Here is a 22,606-nt window from a genome sequence, read left to right as displayed (position 1 = left end):
AAACTTGAAGTATTTTTAGGCAAAGTACGTTTGATTGGCAAATTGAGAGATAAATTTGTGAAAAAAATACCACTTGTTTTAGTGGGACTTGAACCCACGACTCCGTTATCGCTAGTCCGGCGCTTTAACCAACTAAGCTACAGAACAAGTTACAACTCTGCAGAATAGAAAGTCAAACTGGATTCGAAGCGCCACCCTAAACCGCCTAAAAATACTTCATGTTTTTACGTCTATTTCAGACATACTAGCCGACTGGTATAGCCGGAAAAGGACCTCAAAGTAGTTCTGGAGGAATTCCACGCGATTACATAGAAAAATGCCACGAGATTTCCTGAAGGTATCTGATCAGAAACCCTTAAATAATGGAAATATTAAAGGAATTTTTTATTTTTGTCTGTATTAACGAGATTTTTAACCCTAGGCTAGTTCATCTCGGGACCCACGTTTTACTTCCCTTCCGAAGGAAGAACTCACATTTTGTGAGTATGTCGGGAGTGGGATTCGATCCCAGGTCCTCGGCGTGATAGTCAAGTGTTCTAACCACCACACCAGATCCGCTCCGGAAATTCTTGGAGCGCTTCCGATGGAAGATCCTGCCTGGTGGATTTTTAGGGGGGCACTTCTTAGGAGAAACTTTTAAGGAATGTCAAATAATGTTTTAAAGAAATGCCAGGAATTTCCTGGAAAAAATCCAGATGAAAATTCTTGATGGATTTGAAAGCAATCGAAAATCTTACAAGAGGAATCTCAGAAACATGTATGGATGAATCTTAGGAAGATGATTACTTGAAGGTACCTTATAGAAGAATCTCTTACATGAAGGGACTCTTGAAGGAATCTTAGAAGAAACACATTAAGAAATTCTTGCTGGAACTCCTGAGAATATTCCAAAAAAATACTGGAAAATTTTAGAGGAAACATGTTAGTGAATTCTAAAAGGGACCTTTGGATAGAACTTCTTGAGGAGCATTTTCACCTTAACGCACGAATCGTGTACACGCGACCTATTTACAATTCAAATGAAATTTTGCCTATCTGCGAGCTTCTATCTGAATTAGTTTATTTTTAATTTTTTTAAAGGGTGTTTGAAAAACATCCAATTTTCTTTTTCGACAAATTAAAACTTGAAAACAATTTGTTGGATTGAAATAACATCTTCGAAGAAAGAAAAAAAAAACGTTGATAAAAATATCACTAGTTTACAGCATTTTTGAACTCGGTAAGCTGATGATCATTTTTGGTGTAGAATCATGCCCTGAGTTCGAAAACGCGAAGGAAAAAAATTACAGTAGAGCGGAATTTTTTTCGACTTTCCATACAAGGTTGATGATTTGAAATCGATTTTCGTTCTATTTTTAAGCAACGTCGCTCACTTCATTCATTTCATTCTCCGTAATTAATGCTCCGATTGAGCTGAATTTTTTACTGTAACTCGCCTATATATGGTATGTCAAATAAACGTTGAGAAAGAATTTTTAGATTGTTTTTTTTCTTATTGAAAAATATACATTTCTTCATATATTTTTGGAAATTTGGCTAAAATTTAAGGAGATCGTCCCTAAAACTCGCCAATATCTTGAATTTCATCACTCTGACGCAAAACCTGCATTCAGATGATCTAATGGTATTGTATTCAGCTTTTAATTTATGGAAAAAGATTTAAAATTTGTTGAATAAAACGCAAGATATTTGAATTTTAGTAAATTCCATATTTTTAAAAGTTGTAAAACTCGATTTTGAGCTAAAACTTAAAAACTGCTCTACTTTAAAATTTTTGAAGCACGGTTTCGAAATCAGTGCTAAATTGTGCTTCAAAAATTTTGGTCGTTGACAGAAGTTCACGACTTTCGTTTTATTTTGTAAACTAGTGTATTCATTGTGGATCTATGTTAGTTGTCGTATAAGTACTTTCAAAAATCTTCGAGTTTTTTATATTTTTTTTTTGTAAAAAGCTAACTTCCAGCTTTAAAATTTGCCATATAGCCCAGGATGATTAAATGCTTTACACATGTTTTCTCGGGTTTTTATTTTGCATCGATTTATAAAACATGCAAAAGAAAAAAAAAACTTTTAAGATTTTTTATATCAGAAATAGATTTCACGTAGGTACAAGTTCCAATGAAAAACCCTAAACAATATTGTTTTTCTACATTTTACCATCCTAAGTAACTGCAAATTAAAAAAAGGCCATGTTATTATTTTTTTTCATTAAAGAGCAGTTTTTCTCGACACGATACGCATTTATTAAGGAAGTTGCCCACCTATTATTACTCTTATTGGATCAACTTTCATTTATGATTTTTCGAATAATATTATTTCGGTTTTCATGCACTTTTTGGAAAGACATTTTTCGCGAACATCGCAACCTAGATTGTTCCAATGTCCGACGCAAGCTAATTTGTTCCAATGTCCGACGTTTCGATGCATTTAACACTTTTGCAAGTGAGCAAAGCCAGGATAATCAAGTGCGACTTGGTTCGATGCTTCGTTCGTCAGATTTGTGCTTCTAAAGTTTGTATGCAAAATTTCAATGGGCTTGCTTGATGTTTCACTTTAAATTTTTAGCAAAGTGGTTGTCTATCCTTTTTTTACGGTTTTTAATGGTGTAATCTGGATTATGAGTTCATCGATTACAATATTTTTAATGTTGCATCTGCGACAATTTTAAACAATTATTGCAAACTCCTACTAATGCTTGTTGAAACTTGTTGTCAAATGATTTTTAAGTACTGATATAAGAACTGATATAAGAACTTATGTCAAATTCAAAGTTCCCTGGTCCCAAACACCCCCGCTTCAGTCCGTACAGATTTGAAGTGTTCTCCAACCATCGACCCCCCAACGCAACTCACTTCGTTCACTTTTTCGACTTCTCTTCTGTCGCGTAAGTTTTCCAGACACAACAACACGTTTCTTAATCCGCAATCATTAATACGGCCACGATTGGCTGGCTGGCTGGCTGCTGCTATACAGTAACGCGAAATCACAACTCGCCACCAACAACAACACCTACTACAGCTCTTCGACAGCGATTACGCGGGGCTCCATTGCTGCTGCCGCCGCCGCCATGTGCACAATATATTAATAAGCCCAACGACGACGACGATCGACCGCGACAACCGCAAAGAAAACAGGAATCCCGCGCGCCGTCTGTCCAGATGCTGCTGTCCGACTGCCAAGTCACTCTCAGTTTAGGTCTGTTTTTTTTTCTCGTAGGTATCGTGCCACTCTTAGCTTTGTTTTTGTTGTGTCCGAGGGCAAGCAACCGTGCACCACGCGCGTACACTACACACTACAGGCCAGCTATGCGATCCGGAATAAACACTCGCGCGCGCACATGCGGAAATCGACGAACTCACGCGCGTGAAGTTGTTCGCGCCAGAGCACCAAGCGCACCCAAGTCCAACGAAACTCCGATGACAACTGAGCGAACGTGCCGTCCGTCGGACCCTAGGTTGCAGCGTGGCGAGCGAGCGAGCCTGCCTACTGCGAATTGTACGATGTTGCTGCATTCGGAGTCAATCGCTGCTCGCTGCATGCCGCGAGAGGATTCAGAAGAGAACCGGTTTAGTGTGCGCGAAGTTTGCTTCATCTCTGGTGCTCAAAAGAGCGAGCTTTAGCTCCGCGAGGTTGATGCGTATAAGCAAAACAGCTGATTTATGCGCAATGCAATGCTTTGCACACCGGAGCACGTGGGTGCTCGCGATCCGTGAGAATAAGCTTTTGGTGGTGGCCGACGACGGTAAACGAAGTGCGGTGAGCATTCGCGCAATTAGCGATTCTAGGAAAGCTTTTGTTGTAGAAAGCAATAGCTGTTATAGAAGTGCTGTATGAGCAATTCAACCTGTGATTTTTTCAATATCATTTTAACTTCTATAGGCTAAAAAACTTTCACGAAAAAAAAAACAGAACAGTGCAGAGCTGCGCATAATCAGCCTTGTCAGTAGACTATTGATATTGCACCACCGTCACTATCATTGTAGGCCGATCAATATCAGTACGACAACGACAGGCAACGACTTGATATTGACCGACACTTTAGAACCCTATCATTGCAAATTGACTGATATTTTTGTGATTTTAGCTAAAACTCATTTTTTCTCATGACTAACGTACAATACTAGTTACATATATTGAACTACATTTTAAAATTTCATTCTGGTAATCCTTTATTTGGATTTTTAAACGAATTTTATAGATGACCTATCACTGATATCCACACACCATCACAGTCAGTCTTGTTCTGATAGAAAATGGAATGTGACAGTGACGTCACAGAGCGCACGCTGACTTGGATCGCAGTCGGCCTGTCAAAATCAGCGGTATGCTTACCATTGACAGTGATAGGGTGCAACTCTGAGCCAGTGTTGTAAAATTTCATGAACATTACTTAATTTTGGCAACTAAAATTTGTTAGTATCATCCGCTGCAAAATTAAATCTGTAAACATTTCCAAAATTGTTGTTCTATAATTTTGTTCGATCCAACCGTCTAATGAATCTTACTTACCGAATATGTCGTAACAATCACTCTTGGGTATCAATATAAAACATAGATTACGTACCTGTAAATAACAGAAAGTACTGGATTAGTATATTAATTGTTTAACATCATAATTAATTGATTTTTTCTTCATTAATCATTTAGGATGTGCATCGTTGTGAAAAGTTCAATATTACATTTCTATAATTTCCGAGCAAATTTGCAAAACAAAAAAAAAATATATATATGCTTGTCATTGTAATCAACCGATAAGGAGCCATTCTGCTGAGCTAGTTTTGAGTGGTCCAAGAAAATGTTGTTTTTTACTTTTTATTTACATGAATTAAAGAAATAACAAGAAAAAAAAACCGATTTCCTAGTTCTACCTTTTTTTTAAAATGCAGTTTCGTGCGCACAGATTGTCATTATCATTACAAAATAGAATTAATACACATGCTTAATCCGATGTAGAATTTAATTAGAAAATAAAATTATGAACCATGCTGTTCTACTTTAACATACCCACAAATTGAATGGCATTATTCATCTTCTTCTGGTTGGCTCTACGTTTCCACTGGAACTTGGCCTGCCTCTCTCCAACTTAGTGTTTTTTGAGCACTTCCACAGATATTAATTGGAGGACTTCCTTTGCCAGCCATTGCATGAATTAGTATATTGTGAGGCAAGCACAATGATACACTATGCCCAGGGAGTCGGGAGAATTTTCCCGACCGGAACGGGAACCGGATTGGCGATCCATAGCCTTAACCACTAGGCTAACTGGAGACCGATTATCCATATTCATTACGAAAGTAATCTAATTACTAATACATATACCAGTCGCACACATGCAAATCACATGACCGCTGTAAATTCAGTAGTGATCAATTTTTTACCCAAATGACTGTTTAAAAACACCAAAGCTGCACAAAATTTCTCGTAGTTCCACCGGCGTTATGTATTGAACCCCAAATTGCGCACCTCATCGGCGATGTTTTGAAAGGAGGATTTCTCTTCTGCTATATTCCCCAGAAAGTTTCAGAGGATTATTTAAAAAGTCTCACCGGGAAAACCTCTAGGAAGCCTCAAAGAGTTCCACTGGAAATTGCTCTAGCAGTTCCACTCCACCCGTACTTCCAAGGATTCTACCGAAGTTTTTGCAAGTGTTCCACCGGAAACTCCTATAAGAAATGCAGTAGTTTACACCTGTAGGAGTTCCGCCGGAAAATCTTTCAGAAGTTGTGCCGGAAAACCTTCTTCCAAAAGTTCCTGCTGGATTTTTTCTGGAGGTTTCTCGTGAATTTTTTCCTAGTTCCGCAAACAATTTTTTCTCAAGTTGCTTGGAAAATTCTTCCAGAAATAACTCGAGAAATCCCTTCAGGAATTTCTCTGTGATGGAACTCTTTTTGAAGTTTCTCTGTTAGCAGCTCTTCTAAGAATTCCGAAAAAAAATCGTAAGATACTACTGTAGGAGTTTCTCAGAGAATATTTTCAGGAGTTTCTTCAGGTGTGACTGAATAAACTACCGTACATTATTCCGGGATTTGACACGAAAACTTTTCCAGGAATTCCTACGAGGACACTCCGACAATTCTTGCAGGATTTTTTTCAGAAATTGTTTCAACTGTTTCAAGAATTTTACGGATATTCTGCCTTACAGAATGAAAAAATACTCTTTTAGGAGTCCCTGAAAGACAAATAAAAAGATTTTGAATATTCAGGACGCATATATTCCTTAATAAATTACAGAACTATATTGAAGAATTTAACCCTCTAATACCCAATCCCGCCTTTAGACGGGGTGTAGTTTGAGCATTTTTGTAATTATTGTTTCGTGGACAATCAAACTTTTTATATTTTTGGCTAATATTTAGGACTGTTCTGTATATCTCAAAATAGTTTTTAGTGACATATTAATGACTAATCCAACTCGCCTGGCTTCACTTTTTAGTCGGATGTACGTTCCCGCCATCGTCTAAAATTTACGAGCAATAATATCATTATCATCAGCGAAACCAAGCAGCTGAACGGACTTCGTGAAAATCGTACCACTCGTGTTAATCCCCGCTCTCCTTATTACACCTTCTAACGCAATGTTGAACAGCAAGCACGAAAGACCATCACCTTGCCGTAACCCTCTGCGAGATTCGAAGGGACTCTAGACGAGAGTGTCTCTGATACTCGAACTAGGCGCATCACTCGATCCATCGTCGCCTTGATCAATCGTATCAGTTTATCCGGGAATCCGTATTCGTGCATAATCTGCCATAGCTGTTCTCGATCGATTATTGATATATTTCGGGTTTTGTAATAAAGTACGCTGGATCACAGTTAGCACAAGAATGAACTGGCAAATCTATTTTATCTCGTTCACAAGTATGGGTGTGTTAAGGTACCTGGTGAGTACACAAGTGTGTTGCTAGACATTGCTGTCATTTGATGGTACACTCTAAATCTTAAAGTTCTAAAATGGGTATATACTACAACTTCTCATCCCTTCGGATGTTATTACTCCGGCTGTTGCCGACAGTTAAATCTAGAGTTAAGTTCACTTTTTTCTAATTCACTTTATAAAAATCTGATATTCGAAAAGAAAAATAATCCATGATAACAAAAAACGAACTAACGAATATGATTAATCGTAAACATACATCTCATCTCTCTTAGTTTTTTTTTGATCTGTCCGATCTTCTAAACCTGTTGCTCATTCACCGAATCTTCATGTTTTCTCTTCCGCCTAATTCGAGCATCCGCATTCGCTGGCTGCACATTGGCCCTTGCCATTTCTCTGCTATTGTGCAATTCGTTCGTCACGGCTCCCTCTTCATCGCAGCGCCTCAGGATGACGACTGCATTAGGCCTGCATCGGTCGTCTACGTTACATCTTCACACCTGGTCGCGATGAGCCATGATGGGACCGTTTACAATTTGCACCAGTAATAAAAGCTACACTCTATCGACCTTTGCCGATGTCGCGTCTAAGGCCCTTCGTTCCTCAGGCACTCACCGCTCCCGGTAGGCTGCGAAACAACGTCGAGAATCGGAACTTGGTCGCCGGTTTTGTCTTCCGACCGACCTTTATCAGCTCACCAGCTTTCGCGAACGCCACTCCCGGTATCTGCGCTCTACCAAACCGCACGAAAATCCTGAGCTTTCCGTCTTGGCCGGATGGGAATCGCGGTGCTGGTCCGAATTCGCGAAATCAATCAACGGAGAGTTCACAATTTTCAATATCCACCTCAATATTCACCAGACCGTGAGGAAAACTCCAGCCGCACCAAAGTAACTTACTAGACAAAGGTTTCTTTCACCTACTGAATGCTCCCCGCCTACTGACTTGGCACTTTCTGGGCGTCCGATTGGCGTCTTGGGTGTTAAAAGGGTCCTAGCACCAGGCTCGTCGACACTTGATATATTTCGGGTTTTGTAATAAAGTACGCTGGATCACAGTTAGCACAAGAATGAACTGGCAAATCTATTTTGTCTCTGCTTTTATCTCGTTCACAAGTATGGGTGTGTTAAGGTACCTGGTGAGTACACAAGTGTGTTGCTAGACATTGCTGTCATTTGATGGTACACTCTAAATCTTAAAGATCTAAAATGGGTATATACTACAGATTATATCATACGCCGATTTGAAATCGATGAACAAGTGATGTGACGTTGTATTCACGGCATTTCTTCAACACCTGGCGGATGGCGAGTATCTGGTCCGTTGTAGCGCGTTCACCCATAAACCTAGCCTGATATTGCCCCACGAACTCTCTTGCAATCGGTGATAGACGGCGGCTAAAATTTGAGAGAGTATCTTGTAGGCAGCGCTCAATAGCGTTATCGCGCGGTAGTTCCCGCAATCAATTCAACTTGTCGCCCACACGATACCTTCCATCCATTCCTCCGGTAATACTTCCTCCTCCCAAATCTTGGTAATGACCCAGTGTAGTGCTCTCACCAGTGCTTCTCCACCGTATTTTAGAAGCTCGCTTGGTAGTTGATCAGCTCCAGCGGCTTTGTTGTTTTTCAACCGGCCAACCTCCTCCTCAATCTCTTGGAGGTCAGGGGCCGGAAGTCTTTCGTTCTGTGCACATACTCCTAAATCTGTTACCACGCCACCTTCGGTACTTGCAACGCCGCCATTGAGGTGCTCATCGTAATGCTGCCACCACCTGTCGACCACCTCACGCTCGCTCGTGAGAATATTCCCGTAATTATCTCGGCACATGTCGGCATGTGGCACGAAGCCTCTACGCGAGCGGTTCAGCTTCTCGTAGAACTTTCGTGTGTCCTTAGCGCGGTATAGCTCTTCCATCGCTTCGCGATCTCGTTCTTCCTGCTGGCGCTTCTTCATCCGGAAGACTGAGTTCTGCCTATTCCGCGCCTGTTTGTAACGTCCTTCATTCGCTCTCGTACGGTGTTGCAGCATTCTCGCCCATGCTGCATTCTTCCCGTTTTTCAACTGTTCACATTCGCCGTCGTACCAGTCGTTTCTGTGATTCGGAGTCGCGAAGCCTAGTGCTGTTGCCGAGGTACTACCTATGGCGGATCGGATGTCCCTCCAGCCATCTTCAAGTGTAGCTGCGCCAAGCTGCTCTTCCGTTGGTAGGGCCACTGCTAACTGCTGCGCGTAGTCTTGAGCCACTTCTACGTTACGAAGTTGCTCGATGTTGAGCCGCGGCGTTCGACTTCGACGCGTGATGATAACTGTCGAAAGTTTTGAGCGCATGCATACAGCGACTAAGTAGTGATCCGAATCTATATTCGCACTGCGGTATGTGCGGACGTTGGTTATATCTGAGAAGAATTTACCGTCGATTAGAACGTGGTCGATTTGGTTTTCTGTTTGATGGTCGGGTGATCTCCAGGTGGCTTTGTGGATATCTTTGCGGGGGAAGAAGGTGCTTCAGACTACCATACCACGGAAGGCTGCAAAGTTTACGCATCGCTGGCCGTTATGATTCGATACGGCGTGCAGGCTGTTTCGCCCGATTACCGGTCGATACATTCCCTCCCTTCCTACCTGCGCGTTCAGGTCGCCGACAACGATTTTCACGTCACGCGGTGAGCAACCATCGTATGTTTGCTCTAGCTGCGCGTAGAACGCTTCTTTCTCGTCATCAGGTCTCCCTTCGTGTGGGCAGTGGACGTTGATGATGCTGTAGTTGAAGAAACGGCCCTTAACTCTTAACATGCACATCCTTGCGTTGATCGGTTGCCACCCGATCACACGTTGTCGCATCTTGCCCAACACTATAAATGCTGTTCCCAGTTCATTGGTGGTGCCACAGCTTTGGTAGAAGGTAGTCGCTCGATGCCCACTTTTCCACACTTTCTGTCCAGTCCAACAAAGTTCCTGCAACGCCACGATGTCGAAGTTGCGGGGATGTAGTTCGTCGTAAATTATCCTGTAACATCCTGCGAAACCTAGCGACTTGCAATTCCATGTTCCAAGTTTCCAATCATAGTCCCAATTTCGTCGCGTGGGTCTTTGCCGGTTGTATCGAGTCGTATTTTCTCCTATGTTATTCGCAATGGGGATTTTTACGGGTGGCTTATTTGGCCTACGCCAACACTCCTGTCTCGCCGGAGGGCCATCGTGCCAGTTCTGTTTAACGTCCCAACCAGCACTAGGACGACCACGCTGATGGGGCTACCACCTTGGATCTAGCTGGGCGTGGTGCAGCGTTTCTTATTCAGCCGCTGGATGCCAGAACAGACGTTGTTTGAGCCGCACCTCCTTGGTGAACAGACGCTCGTTTCGTACCTCCTCAATCTAGCTGAAGTCAGAAGGACAACAGTGCACAGGCTGCACTACCAGCTATGCACACAACTCTTAGCTGGCGGTCTTTGTCATCGCTTGACCCGTGGAAGCATGAGGTAGGAACTTGTGAGGCCGAAACCGTTGGTATTAAAGAATCGATTGCCATTAGGAGTACCTGTAAACATCTTGAGTTCATATTTTTGTGGAACATTGATTGCGATGCGATGTAGCTATTCAGGACATGAATCAGTTTCAAAAGTTTAATTTTTAGTAGGAAACCGTTATGTGTCCGACAAAATTTTTGCTTTTTTCTACACCGTACTTTTTAAATGGGCGCTGGGTACCCGGGTACTCTGTCGGCCACATAAGGGTTAAAGTGATCGAAGTCGCATACATTCAGGCGTTTAATGATCAATTTCATCATTTTAGTTTACATTTTTACTGCCGAGTTGTTTATTTGTAAGAGTTTTAATGCGTTATTCGTGTTAAAAATATCAATATTTAGTGGTTGAGGCGATTTTACATCCCTACCAAAGTTCGATTGTATGCTGATCAATTTCGCCCCAAAGTGGCATTTTCAAATATTTGATTTTAAAGTTATTAAACTTAAAGTTTGAATTTGTTGGACAAAATTCTGTTACGGTTTTTCATGAAGATTCACCCGGTACTGGCTTTGCAGACATTGTTTTTGCCAATATTTGAATTGCTTCAAATGTTATCTACAAAAGTTGTTTTAAAGTAATCAATTTGACCCCCTCCTTTCTTAGGACAGCCGGGAACTGGGGCTGACGATGAGGAGAGGGCCTTAAAAGTAGCTATTGCACCGAGTTGTTCAGATCTGTTGTGCAGAAATGCCTGGACGAGGGAGTTTTCCCAGAAGTATGGAAGTGGCAGAGCCTGGTTCTATTTCCAAAGGCGGGGAAACCACCCGGAAACTTGTCGGGATATAGACCAATATGCTTGATCGACACGGCGGGGAAGGTGCTCGAAAAGATCATCCTCGATAAAATGTTGAGGCACACCGAGGCTGTAAATGGTCTCCCAAATAGCCAGTACGGCTTCCGGAAGGGGAGGTCGACTGTAGACGCCGCGCCGGTAGGTTACAAAAACCACCGGGATAGCGCTCTAGCGTAAGAGAAGGGCGATTCGCTACTATGCAGTAGTGACTCTGGACCAGAGTTTCCCATGGTCCACTGCACGAATTTATGCTGGCCTGCTTACTCTAGTCTAGTCTAGTCTAGTCTACACATACACAGCCATTCATTGAAAGAATCCTGGAAAATGATAGAATCGACTGCTTCTATCATTTTTCTTGTCATTATCAATACTTGCAGCACATCGGAGATGTAATACAAGAATTGAAGCGGCCAGGCCTACTGTGCAGCGTTATTTGAATAAATAAGCTAAAGAACGGGGACATCTCGTACCAACCGCTCAAATTTATGCTGGCCTGCTTACTCTCACACGAAATTTGACGTTTGAGCGGTGCCGACACCGCTCAAACGTCAAATTTCGCGTGAGAGTAAGCAGGCCAGAATAAATTCGTGCAGTGGACCATTGCGCATGTGTACATAAATGTGACAGCGAGCCTCCTACCCAATTGTCTCCCAGCTCCTCAAAATCGCAGTGTGCTGCGCTGCTAGGAGGCTCACGAAAATCTGGTGGGTGCGAGCTAAGCGCCTAGCTCCCGGGGAGCTCGTCTCATGCGCTGCGTAAGCTGTTGGTATCTAAGGTGAAAAACAACTTCTTGGTATCGAAGAACCTCAACAACTTTTTTCCGTACACAACTCAAGTGTCTGGTTGGTCTATACGATATGACTAGGGACTCTCAATGCAAAGGTTAAGGTTTCAATTCTCGTTCCTTTAGGAAGTTTTTGTCGTGAAATTTTCTAATTTAATCAGCGAATGAGACGAAGCTCATGAAACACATCTTGAGAAAAATGTGGCGCACAACTTTCAGTCTCAAAATGTACAGAGCTCCCGTGTCTCCCGTACATGGGACTTCAGCACGTGTACATCAACTCTGCTCTGGACGTAAGGAGCGCGTTCAATAGCGCAAGTTGGCCGGCTATTGCTGATGCGCTCCTGCGTCTGGGGATACCCGGGTACCAGTACGTACAACATATTTGAAAGTTACTTCCAGAATCAGGTAGGGTAGGTAATCAAAAGTTGAACCAAATTGCGGTTTTCCAAAGTAGCGCAAATTTTGAGTGATTTTTTCTCCCAAATGGAAATAATTTACTACAGCAAAATCTTATGTACATGAAAGCTACGGGTATAAGCTTTCTGTTAAGTGGTAAAAACTTTGTATTTGCACCGAATTTCATTGAAAAATTCGACTATTTGTCAACAATGATTTTAATCTTAATTTGAACCATCCTAATCATAATTTGAACCAATTTTAATCTTAATTTGAACTACTGGCGGCAGCAGCTCGAGTATCTCCCACAACAGCCAATTTCGTACTGAACAATAGAAAAACACATGGATCTGCTAATTCCCATAACTATTTTTCGTTAGGCAGTGGAATTTCAACTAAGAATATTCTAAACTCTTCAGGAACTTGGAAACTAAATTTGGAATTTTTCATCCCCCTAGAGTAAACAAAACAACCACTAGCGCAGTCTGCTGGCCAACACTGCAACCTCGCCCCCGTTTACTAGTTCAAATTTAGATTACAAATGGTTCAACTTAAGATAACATTCTCCAAGTAAGAATTACTTAAATTTGATAATTTTATGACAAATAATGCGAAATATTATTCGGTTGGTCGATTCTACGATAAATAAGCTTTCATTTGACGAGTTCACATATTGCGTGTGATACAATGCATGAGCTGTACGAGTGCACCGAAAATGTGCTTTCTGTGAGGGGAAATGGGTGAAATCACAGTGATTTTCAATTGCCTGTTTTCCATGATAAAAACGCTTTTTTCAATGCTTTCAAAGCCCATGTTATCAGGTTATATTACGGAAAGCAGTTTAACATCTTTTTCGGGGCAATATTTGCCTAAAAAGTACGTCGTTTTAGTGAATTTCGAAATGGTTCAAATTAAGATTACAATTTGACTAGTTCAAAGTTTGATTTCTTACCCTACTAGTACGACACAGAGAGGTGGGTCGGAAGTGTTTTCACATAACATCAGGAGTCCCGCAAGGCTCCATCCTGGGACCGGTGTTATGGAATGTCATGTATGACGAAGTGTTGAGGTTAGAGTTCCCGGTGGGGGTGGAGATCGTCGGCTTTGCTGACGACATTACGCTGGAAGTCTACATCGTTTCGGCCATGCGGTTTCTCCCGAATGTCCGGTTTGTGCTGATATAAAGGAACTGGAGGAACACGTTTTGTTCGTGTGCCCGCGTTTTCGCACAATGCGTGACCGCATGCTTGTCACATGCGGGAAGGACACAACTTCGAACAATCTTGTCCAGAGGATGTGTAGGGATGAGTTTGGCTGGTATGCCGTTTCAACGGCTATCACCCACATCGTCTTGGAGCTAAAGAGGAAGTGGCGCGTGGATGAGCCCAGAAAAGTTGGTCATCTGCATGCACCAGTTGATAGTCAGGATCTGGGAAACCGGGAGGCGTGGAAGAAAGGGGTAATTTTCGGAATTTGCTGAATTGGCGGAAGCCAGTGTTTTGTTGGAATTTCCTTCCCAGATTTTCCACTAACCGTTTTGGAAGTTTTATGGCATTCAACCTACAAATATGTTGTACCAAATAAATGTCATCCTTCATAGCTGTACAGATGTATCAAACATCATCATTAGGTACTGTATTATCTTTGGATATATTTAAACAGATACGTTTTCAAGCTTACCGAATACGATTGGTCCAGAGGCGTATTCAGTTGTTGTGATTCTTCATTAAGCGTAGACTTGACGGAATAAGTTGTGGTCCTCAAGAATTAAGTAATGTATTAACAATTGCTTCAACAATACTGCAATCAATGCATCATCTCAAAATTAGTTCCGCGTCAAAGGCGATATTGCATAACCCAATCTGTATCACCGGGCAAGATCTCTGTTGTACGTACCAAAGATCCACCAGTAATGACTTCAAATGATTTACATCATACATGCTTCCAGTAGCAACCTACCTTATTTTCCACTAGACTAACGCCATCGATGCAGCTAACTAGCGAACATCGGTGGAAGACGCTATTGGGTGCAGCATAGCTCTAGCTTACCGTGTCACACGATATGATGTTTGTACAGCGCAGCACTTATGTTTTGGTGCATGTATTTGAGCTCAAACGTATGAAAGGAAGCCGCCACCGCCTCCGATGATCGTGTACCATTTCATCAGTAGGTTGAATTAAATTAGAAAACGATCCAACACCAAAAGAGCAACCCAAAGCCGATGCAAATTATTGCGGAACTATGGCGGCATATTTGCACATAGCAGCATACATTAATCTACGAACGAGGGGCATCGGATCGTCATGAAGCAGTCTATTACCCACCGCACCGCGATCGTCGTAGGTTATTTCTTCTCCATTGGCGGTTTTATGCGCTCGAATGTGCCGCACTAACGCCATCAAGGCTCCTATCAGCATCAGCTTCGCGGCTGCGGCGAGTAAACTGCAGTCAATAGCGGTACTGGTTGTTCGAGTCTACTGAATAGCGTGTTAGCACCTCGTACTTTATTGCTATGTTTGTTGGTGCCAAGAATCAAAAGCCCGCCTCCAACCAACAACAAACAGTTCCATTCACTTTTGGTTTCGATGACTCGCGGTTTTATCTCCCATCGCAAACCGCTCATGCAGCACGTGCGTGTTCCGTCTATGTTTTGCCAGCCAGTGTGTACTTATGCTGAACATCTCAGAAACCGAAAGTGAGTACGTACCTACGTGTAACACACCGTTCAACCGTTGGCATTATCGCTGCTGTGTGGCCACACGCCAGAGAACGCACGGATTTGCAGAACTTGTCGACTGTTGAAGGTCATCCACTGACCGCAAGCGCACATAAACACATCTTGATCCATTGTTGATGTAGGAGGAGGTATGACTGCGGCGGCCCATGGCTAGCTGCCCTTCAAAATCATGAAGTCACTGCGTACTCGAACATAGTTAAGAAGAGACAGTAACGAACTTCAGTAGGAGCAATTGTTGGTTTTAAACTGCTCGTTCGCTTTACGGTTCGTCGCTTGGTTGCATGCAAGTTACCGAACCGCCCGCGGCGGGGAGGCAGGCATCGATGACGACAATGCTCCGGTTCGAATTCAAATCGAAAATTGGATTTCATTGTCAATCTTTGCATTTTGCTTCGCCGCCACTGAAGGACGACGCCTTTTTTTCTGCATGTAGACTACTATTGAGAACAATTGGACTAGAATTCATCGAAGCCGGTTCGCTAGATTGTTGGATTTGGTTTTGGATTGGAATCGGCGAGAGCGAACGCTCGGGCAAGGTTGCAGGAAATGATGGCGTATAAAACCGGATTGGCAGTTGTAGGTGATTTGCTCGGTGGGATGAACGAATTCGTCGGGAGACGACACAGAGAAGGAATGCTTCAATCAAATCATGGGAAACAGTCTCTTGGAGATAATCATGATTAGCTGTCTACTAGAATCAATGAAACTGAATAATTATAGTATACCACAGTTGATACATAAGTAAAGCATACCAGAAACATTGTTTTGGAGGGACGAGAAGTTATTTTGTGTTACTACATGTCATGAAATACGATTCTTAAGGCAGGGTTATTGTTACCATGCGAGAAAATGCCCGATTTGTTTTTATTTGATTTCAGAGCAATGATTTCCTGCTTCCGCATCTTCGTGATGCATTCATATCGCCTGTCCGCTTCACATACGAATGGTATCTAGGTTTTTTATCCCATCTAGCTAAGCACCGACCAATAAAGATCGAGTCATGACAAATCTGGTATCAATTACTAATTTATATTTTAGCTTTTATGTAGGTATATCATGGAAGAAATAATTGTGAAAGAACTATAATTTCCTTAAAATAATAAGATTGAATGATTGTTCCTTGATTTCTGTTTCCGTTTAGTCCATGCCTATTCCGGGCATAAACTGAATTCAATTCCCGGCACACCTATACGTGACACTATGGTACACAGGACGGTGAAAAATTACGGTCGGACCGTTGGTGTTTATTCGAAAAGTCGGTCATTTTTTTTTTGCAATCCAAACCAAATCATGTTTCGATGTTTCGAATGCAGAAAATCCACGCACACATTAGCTTGCATCCTCCGTAGACGAAGACAACTTATTGTTTAGATTTTACCGACGTGAAAAAAACTTGATTTATTTAATTAATTTAACAGCTTTTGCTACATTTGCAAACTTTGAAGAGCTACAGAACTTTTGTGGTGTGTGAACTTGTGGAATGTGAGTATGACGAATTGAAAATTGAACGGTGATGAAGAACGATTCGGCTAGCTGCTGCTTTGGTGCGGTTGCCTTCGTCGTACGCAAAATGAGAAAAGATTTCAGCTCGTGAATGGACTGAATTTGAACCGTAAGTATTCAATATACAGTGCTATATGGCTGGTTGATAGTCTACATCTGTTTGCTTCCATCTGATGAGCCAATGGCGAAAGTAAGTTGGAATATGTATCTGTAATTTTTGGCTATTTTTCGTCTGATAACCAACCATTGTGTCGACTCAAGTTCATTAAAGAGGAATCCGTAAAGCGATGACCGAAAAGTACTGATGATAATCAACATAAGCTACGCATATGTATTGAGTTATTACTTATCAAACAGTTTTAGTTAGTGTGCAAATTGCTCAATCCAAATGCATTCATGTTAGTGATTTGTTGCTTTTTGTCAAAAATTTGTGAGAACTGTCAAAACATTCTGTTTTTCCCTATATATATTCCTTGCATTAGGTTTCGTGAGACTTTTTTTGGAAAACACGATGTGCAGTTCTTCTGTCGGGAATTTGACGAAAGTCGTCACGAAACGAAACGAGAAGAGTGCAACATCGTTATCATTTGCGTACTGTAATAAAAGAAACCCCCCTTCCCAAATCGATTGATTTTCTCCGACCATTAGTTCTGAATTCCTTCAGAGGCTCCCTCTGGAATTGTTCCAGTTATTCCGAGCGGGATTCCACCAGTAATTTATTCTGAGATTCCTTCGGGAGTTCCTTCTAGGACTCCTCAGGTCTTCCAATAATTAAATAAATCTTGTTAAATTCCTAAAAGGATTCCAGGAACTCCTTACGGGATTCCTTCTACGATTTCTTCAGGAATGTCTTCTGGGGTTCCTCCAGGAGCTCCGGAAATCATCCAGGAATTATCTCCAAGGTTCCTACAGGAATTTCTCCTCAAGGAGTTCCTTCTAGACATTTCTTCAAGCATTCCTCAAAGAGTTCCTCCCAGGATTCTTTCTGAGATTCCTGAAGAAGTTCCTTTTAGGACTCGTTCAAGAATGTCTTCACGAGGAGGCATTCCTGCAGGTATCCAGGAACTCTTGGAGGAAGCATGGTTCGAATTCTTAAAGTAATCTCGGATCAAATTCCTGAAGGAATCCTGAGAGCTATTCTTGGCGGAGTCTCATAAAAAAAATCCTGTAGGGATCTCGGAACGAATTTCTGGAGGAACCTCGAAGCTAACTCTTAAAGAAATCCTGGAAAGAATTTTTGTAGAAATTTCGAAAGGAATCTCTGGAGTAACTCCTGAATAAGTTCCTGTAGAAATCTTGGATCCAGGAAACACGGAACTAACTCGGATCTTCTGAGGAAACCCCAGAAGAAATCATAAGAGCAATCTTGGAAAAAGTTTCTAGAGGAATCCCAAAAGCAACTATTGAAGGAAGTCAAGATGAAACCCCTTTAGAAATTTCTGGTAAACCTCCTGGAAGAATCACACAGGCAATCAACTACTAAAAGAATCTATAGGAATCTCACTGTAAAGTCCTGCAAGAAATTGCGGAACCGAGGAACTCCTGGAGAAATTTCAGGAAGAATTCCCAAGGCAATCCCTAAAGGAGGAATCCCAGAAAGAGCTGCTAGAGCTAGGGGAACCCCACCAGCAAGTTATAAAGTACTTACCACACTTCTAACACCATAGTATACCTTATGTTGATTCAGTTGAATTTGCCAACCTTAAGGCCCCTTAGCGTGTCAGCTCAAATTTTGCTCTTCTTATTTGATTCTTATTCCAAACAGTCTGATTGCGCCAGGTAAAATTAGAATAGGGTTTGGGTACTAGTAGTGGACCCCCTAAGCCATCGACATTTACTTCTGCGGGTTTTTAGCTATGTTACGTCAGTGGATTGTTCCAAAGTGGAATTTTATGACAAGTTTCATGTCCCTTCTTTATGTTAAGATCGTCAAACATACAATAATAATAAATTATTCCAGTGAAATACGCATTTGAAAATATGCATCGATGTTGCCTATAATGGACCCCACCGGGGTCCACTATAGGATTGTTTACACATATCTCGGCGCCTATAGTGGACCCCCCATTTGATTTCCATGTTATCCGTCACGCTGCCGACGGAGCCTATAGTGGACCCTCCTGAATGTGCCCTATAGTGGACCCTTTTGAGTGTTTTCATTCATTAAATAGTTAAAATATTCGATTTTTGTGATCACTTGGCAATTTGTTTGTCAGGAACTGCTGTGGAACAATGTAATTGATGTTCCCCCGGTGGAAGTTGCCTGGATTTAGTTGATTTGGGCATTCATATTTGGGTTTTTCTGTAAGGGGTCCACTATAGGCGCAGGGTCCACTACTAGCACACAACCCCTAATCAATTTGTGTTCCATGAACCACCCTAGTGTGTGGTCACTCACGTCCACACTATAGAACATTGTTGTAGCCACACATCTTTGCCCGTACGCTATATGCAATAGGCTTTTTGATACCGATCGCCTCCCAATCGTGCCTACTTCTACTCAGCAGAGGCAGTAGATAAGAGCATAGCAGTTAGTTGTAAATAAACCTCCGCCGCGATCGGTAACCGCAATAAACGTAATTTGTAGTTTGGTATACGAAATAAAGTGCGTAGTTCATTGACCGCGAAAGTAAACAATGTTTTCGATTGTGGCAATATCACCGCGCGCTCTTAGTGACTGATACCGGGATTGAAAGTGAACCGTCGTCGCTCTATGTGCGTAAACACAGTCATCAAGCACGATAGTAGTTGTGTAGCCTTTCTATACCAATTCCATAAACAAACAAACAAAACTAGCACCTCTTTGTCTCGGTACCTCCAATGTAAACATTTCGAGAATATGAATCATTTAAAAGCAACTTAAGCAGTAAACTACTCTACTTCAATGAATAACAAGGAAACATATCCAAATGTCACGAAAAATGTTAGATTTTTTATGTAACAAGCTAGAAATGATCAAATTATTTTGGTACGCTCTCCCACTGTTTATGTTTGCTGCAACAGCAGTGCTGGCGGACCGCTTGGTGAAGATTTCGTAAATTATAATGCTTTGCTTATTTCACTATCAATTGTGGTAAAAAAGTTGTGGTAAACAGCAGTGGTAAATAAGTTGTCTAAAAAATAGTGTTTTATGAAGACGATTCTAGCTTCGCGAAAGATTAACCGATCGAGCTCAAAATTGTACCAATGATGCACATATAATAGGCGAAGAAACAGTTAAAATTTGAGAATTTTTTATGCACTCTATGAAAAGTTACAGCGTTTTGAACATTTTTGTGAAGGAAAAAAAAGTTGCCTATCCCAAACATTTTGGCCACCCCCTGTATGTATTGATGCAATGTTGTGTAAAGTTGATTTCGGTCAATGATTTTGAAGAAGCCATTTTGCGATGACACGCTAAGGGGCCTTAATAGAATTCCACGATGATTCCCTCACGCGACACTGCATGCCACTATTGCATTGAGAAATATAACGTTTTGTGACCTTGTTGTTTACTATTTGGACTTTCGTCGGCTTTCATGGGTAGCGTGGTTGAGTTCGAAAAGTGTGATTCAACTGCACGGAAGAGTGCGCTAATTCATGACTTGCTTGTATGATTCTGGGGAAAATCTGAATCATTGATGAGCTGCCAATAATGTTACATCCGTGTCCTTTAAAAGGATTGCAAACAGCATGCAGTTATAACTAAGGTAGAATAGTAGAATCACATCCTAATAAGATTGTGGTTCTGTCTACGGAATTCTGCTTAGATTCCACGCAAATTCTGTGGAATATCTTGAGAACTTTCGAAAGACTTCCTGACAAAACGACGAACATTTAAGTTACCTTGAGAAAAATTCGGTGGGAATTTGATGAGTAAAAAATACTAGGTAATTTTCCCGCTAAAGTGTGATATTCCACCTGGGATTCCTTCTTTTTTTTGGACATCTTCTGACATTTATCCAGGAGTTCCTTCTGAGCTTCTTCCATAAATTCTTTCTGGCTTTCGTATAGAAGTTTCTTCTGAGATACGATCAGATTTTTTTTTTTAATATATGTCAAAGAATTTCTGCTCAAATTCCTTTAGATACATATACCTTTTAGTTTTTTTTCCAGGAGTTTCTTTTGGAATTCCTAAATTCCTTACCTTTTAAGATATCTCCTTTTTGTTGATTCATCGCCCTCAAATACCTCTACAAGTTTAATCTGAGGTTTCTCCAATAGTTATATTTGAGATATCTCCGAAAGTTACTTCTAAGATTCTTTCATATTTGTCTATTGAAAGTTCCTTCTGGGATTCCTTTCAGGATTCGTTCAGGGATTCCTTGCACGACTTATCAACGAAATTCTCATGAGACTCTTCTGAAATTCCATCCAAAATTCCTCCAGGAGTTTTATTTGGAATTTCTCCGAGAAATCTTTCATCTCAGGTTTCCTTCCGGGATTCTTCCAGGAGTTCATTCAGTGATTCTTTTGGATTTTCATTTGTGATTCCTCCAAAAAATTCTGCTGTGAACATTTTACGGAATTTCTGCATGGGTTCTTTGCAGGATTCTTCAACAAGCTCTTTCCAAAATTCCTTCAAGACCTTCATCTGGAAATCATGCCTGATCATTTTGGAATACCTCAAGAGACTCATTTTTGAAATCTCTAAATTTTCCGTTAGAAAACCCTTGCAGGAGTTTGTACTATAATTCCTTATAGAATTACTCCAAGAGTTCCATATGGAAATCTTCCTTGGGTTTCTTAAAATATTCTTGTAGGACTCCCTCGAGGATTCCTCTAACAATTTCTTAAGGATTTTTTCTAGTATATTTATAAGAAATTTCTTCATTGTTTTCAGCTTTCCTCCAGTAGATTTGTCTGGGATAATATTTCCAGAATAAACTTCTGAAATCATTTCAAAAAGAACTGGAACCTTGGAATTAGAACCTCCTAAAGAAATCCCTGGAGGAATCTCAGAAGAGGCTCCTGGAAGAATCTCGGAAAGAAGTACTGAAGGAATCTTGGATGAATCCCGGAGGCAGTTCATAAATAAATTCTGATAGAAATATCTGAAGGATCCCAGAAAGCTCCTAGATGACTCCCGAAAAGAACTTCTGAAGAAATCTAAAAAAAACTCCTGGAGAGAGAGAAACTTTTGAAGTAATCCTGAATAAACTCCTGACAAAGGTTCAACCCAGTAAATAATGTTAGTGCGTAAATACCTTGTCATTTTTCTGAGGAAATACCATCGCCAAATTCCTAAATAGGCGCGGAACAGTCAGAACTCAGTCTTCCGGTGTAAGAAGCGCCAGCAAAATGAACGAGATGGAAAAACTGTACCATGCCAAGGATACACGAAAGTTCTATGAGAACAATCATGGGAATCTTCTCACGAGCGTGCGTGAAATGGTCGAGAGGTGGCGAAAGCATTACAATGACCACCTCACTGGCGACATTGTAGGCACCGAAAGTGGCGAGGGAACTGATCTAGGGGTACGTACCGAGGATGAAAGACTTCCGACCTCTGGCCTCCAAGAGATTGAAGAGGAGGTTGGCTGGTTGAAAAACAAGAAAGCCGTTGGAGCAGATCAACTACCAAGCGAGCTTCTAAAATAAGGTGTAGAAGCACTCGTGAAAGAACTACATTGAGTCATTACCAAGATTTGAGAGGAAAAATATTACCGGAGGAATCATACAGGGGGTGGCCAAAATGTGTGGGATAGGCAACTTTTTTTCTCTTACAAAAAAGTTCAACATGGTGTAACTTTTCATAGAGTGCATCGAATATTCTCAAATTTTGACTGTTTATTAACCTACTATATGTGCATCTGTGGTACAATTTTGAGCTCGATCGGATAATCTTTCGCGGAGTTATAACTGATCTGGTAAAACACTATTTTTAAGACTATCAATTTTTGAACTGTCATATATCGGAGACCAGTGAACCGAATTGAGTGAAATTTTGAGCGATTATCAACAATATAATAATGCTTGAAAATTCATCAGAACATAGATACTTTT

The 22,606-nt window shown here is 41.3% G+C and overlaps 1 protein-coding gene across 6 annotated transcripts in view; it reads right to left on the bottom strand.

Annotated features, from left to right (window-relative positions):
• The window catches only part of LOC109433057 (cGMP-dependent protein kinase, isozyme 2 forms cD4/T1/T3A/T3B), an 822,160-nt gene that overhangs the window by 255,580 nt on the left and 543,974 nt on the right, over positions 1–22,606 (bottom strand). Inside the window, exon 1 of one of the 6 annotated variants that reach the window (XM_062851133.1) lies at positions 2,853–3,469. The exons of the other annotated variants lie outside the window; for them this stretch is intronic. The gene's annotated coding sequence lies outside the window, so the exon portion shown is untranslated. Of the gene's footprint in view, positions 1–2,852; positions 3,470–22,606 lie in introns of those variants that run through there. 6 annotated transcript variants of the gene reach the window in all.

The sequence above is a fragment of the Aedes albopictus genome, chromosome 2 (assembly GCF_035046485.1).
Source record: "Aedes albopictus strain Foshan chromosome 2, AalbF5, whole genome shotgun sequence".
Classification (NCBI taxonomy): Eukaryota; Metazoa; Arthropoda; class Insecta; order Diptera; family Culicidae; genus Aedes; species Aedes albopictus.
Note: the sequence above shows the minus strand (reverse complement) of the source record. Positions and strands in the feature narration are given on the sequence as shown.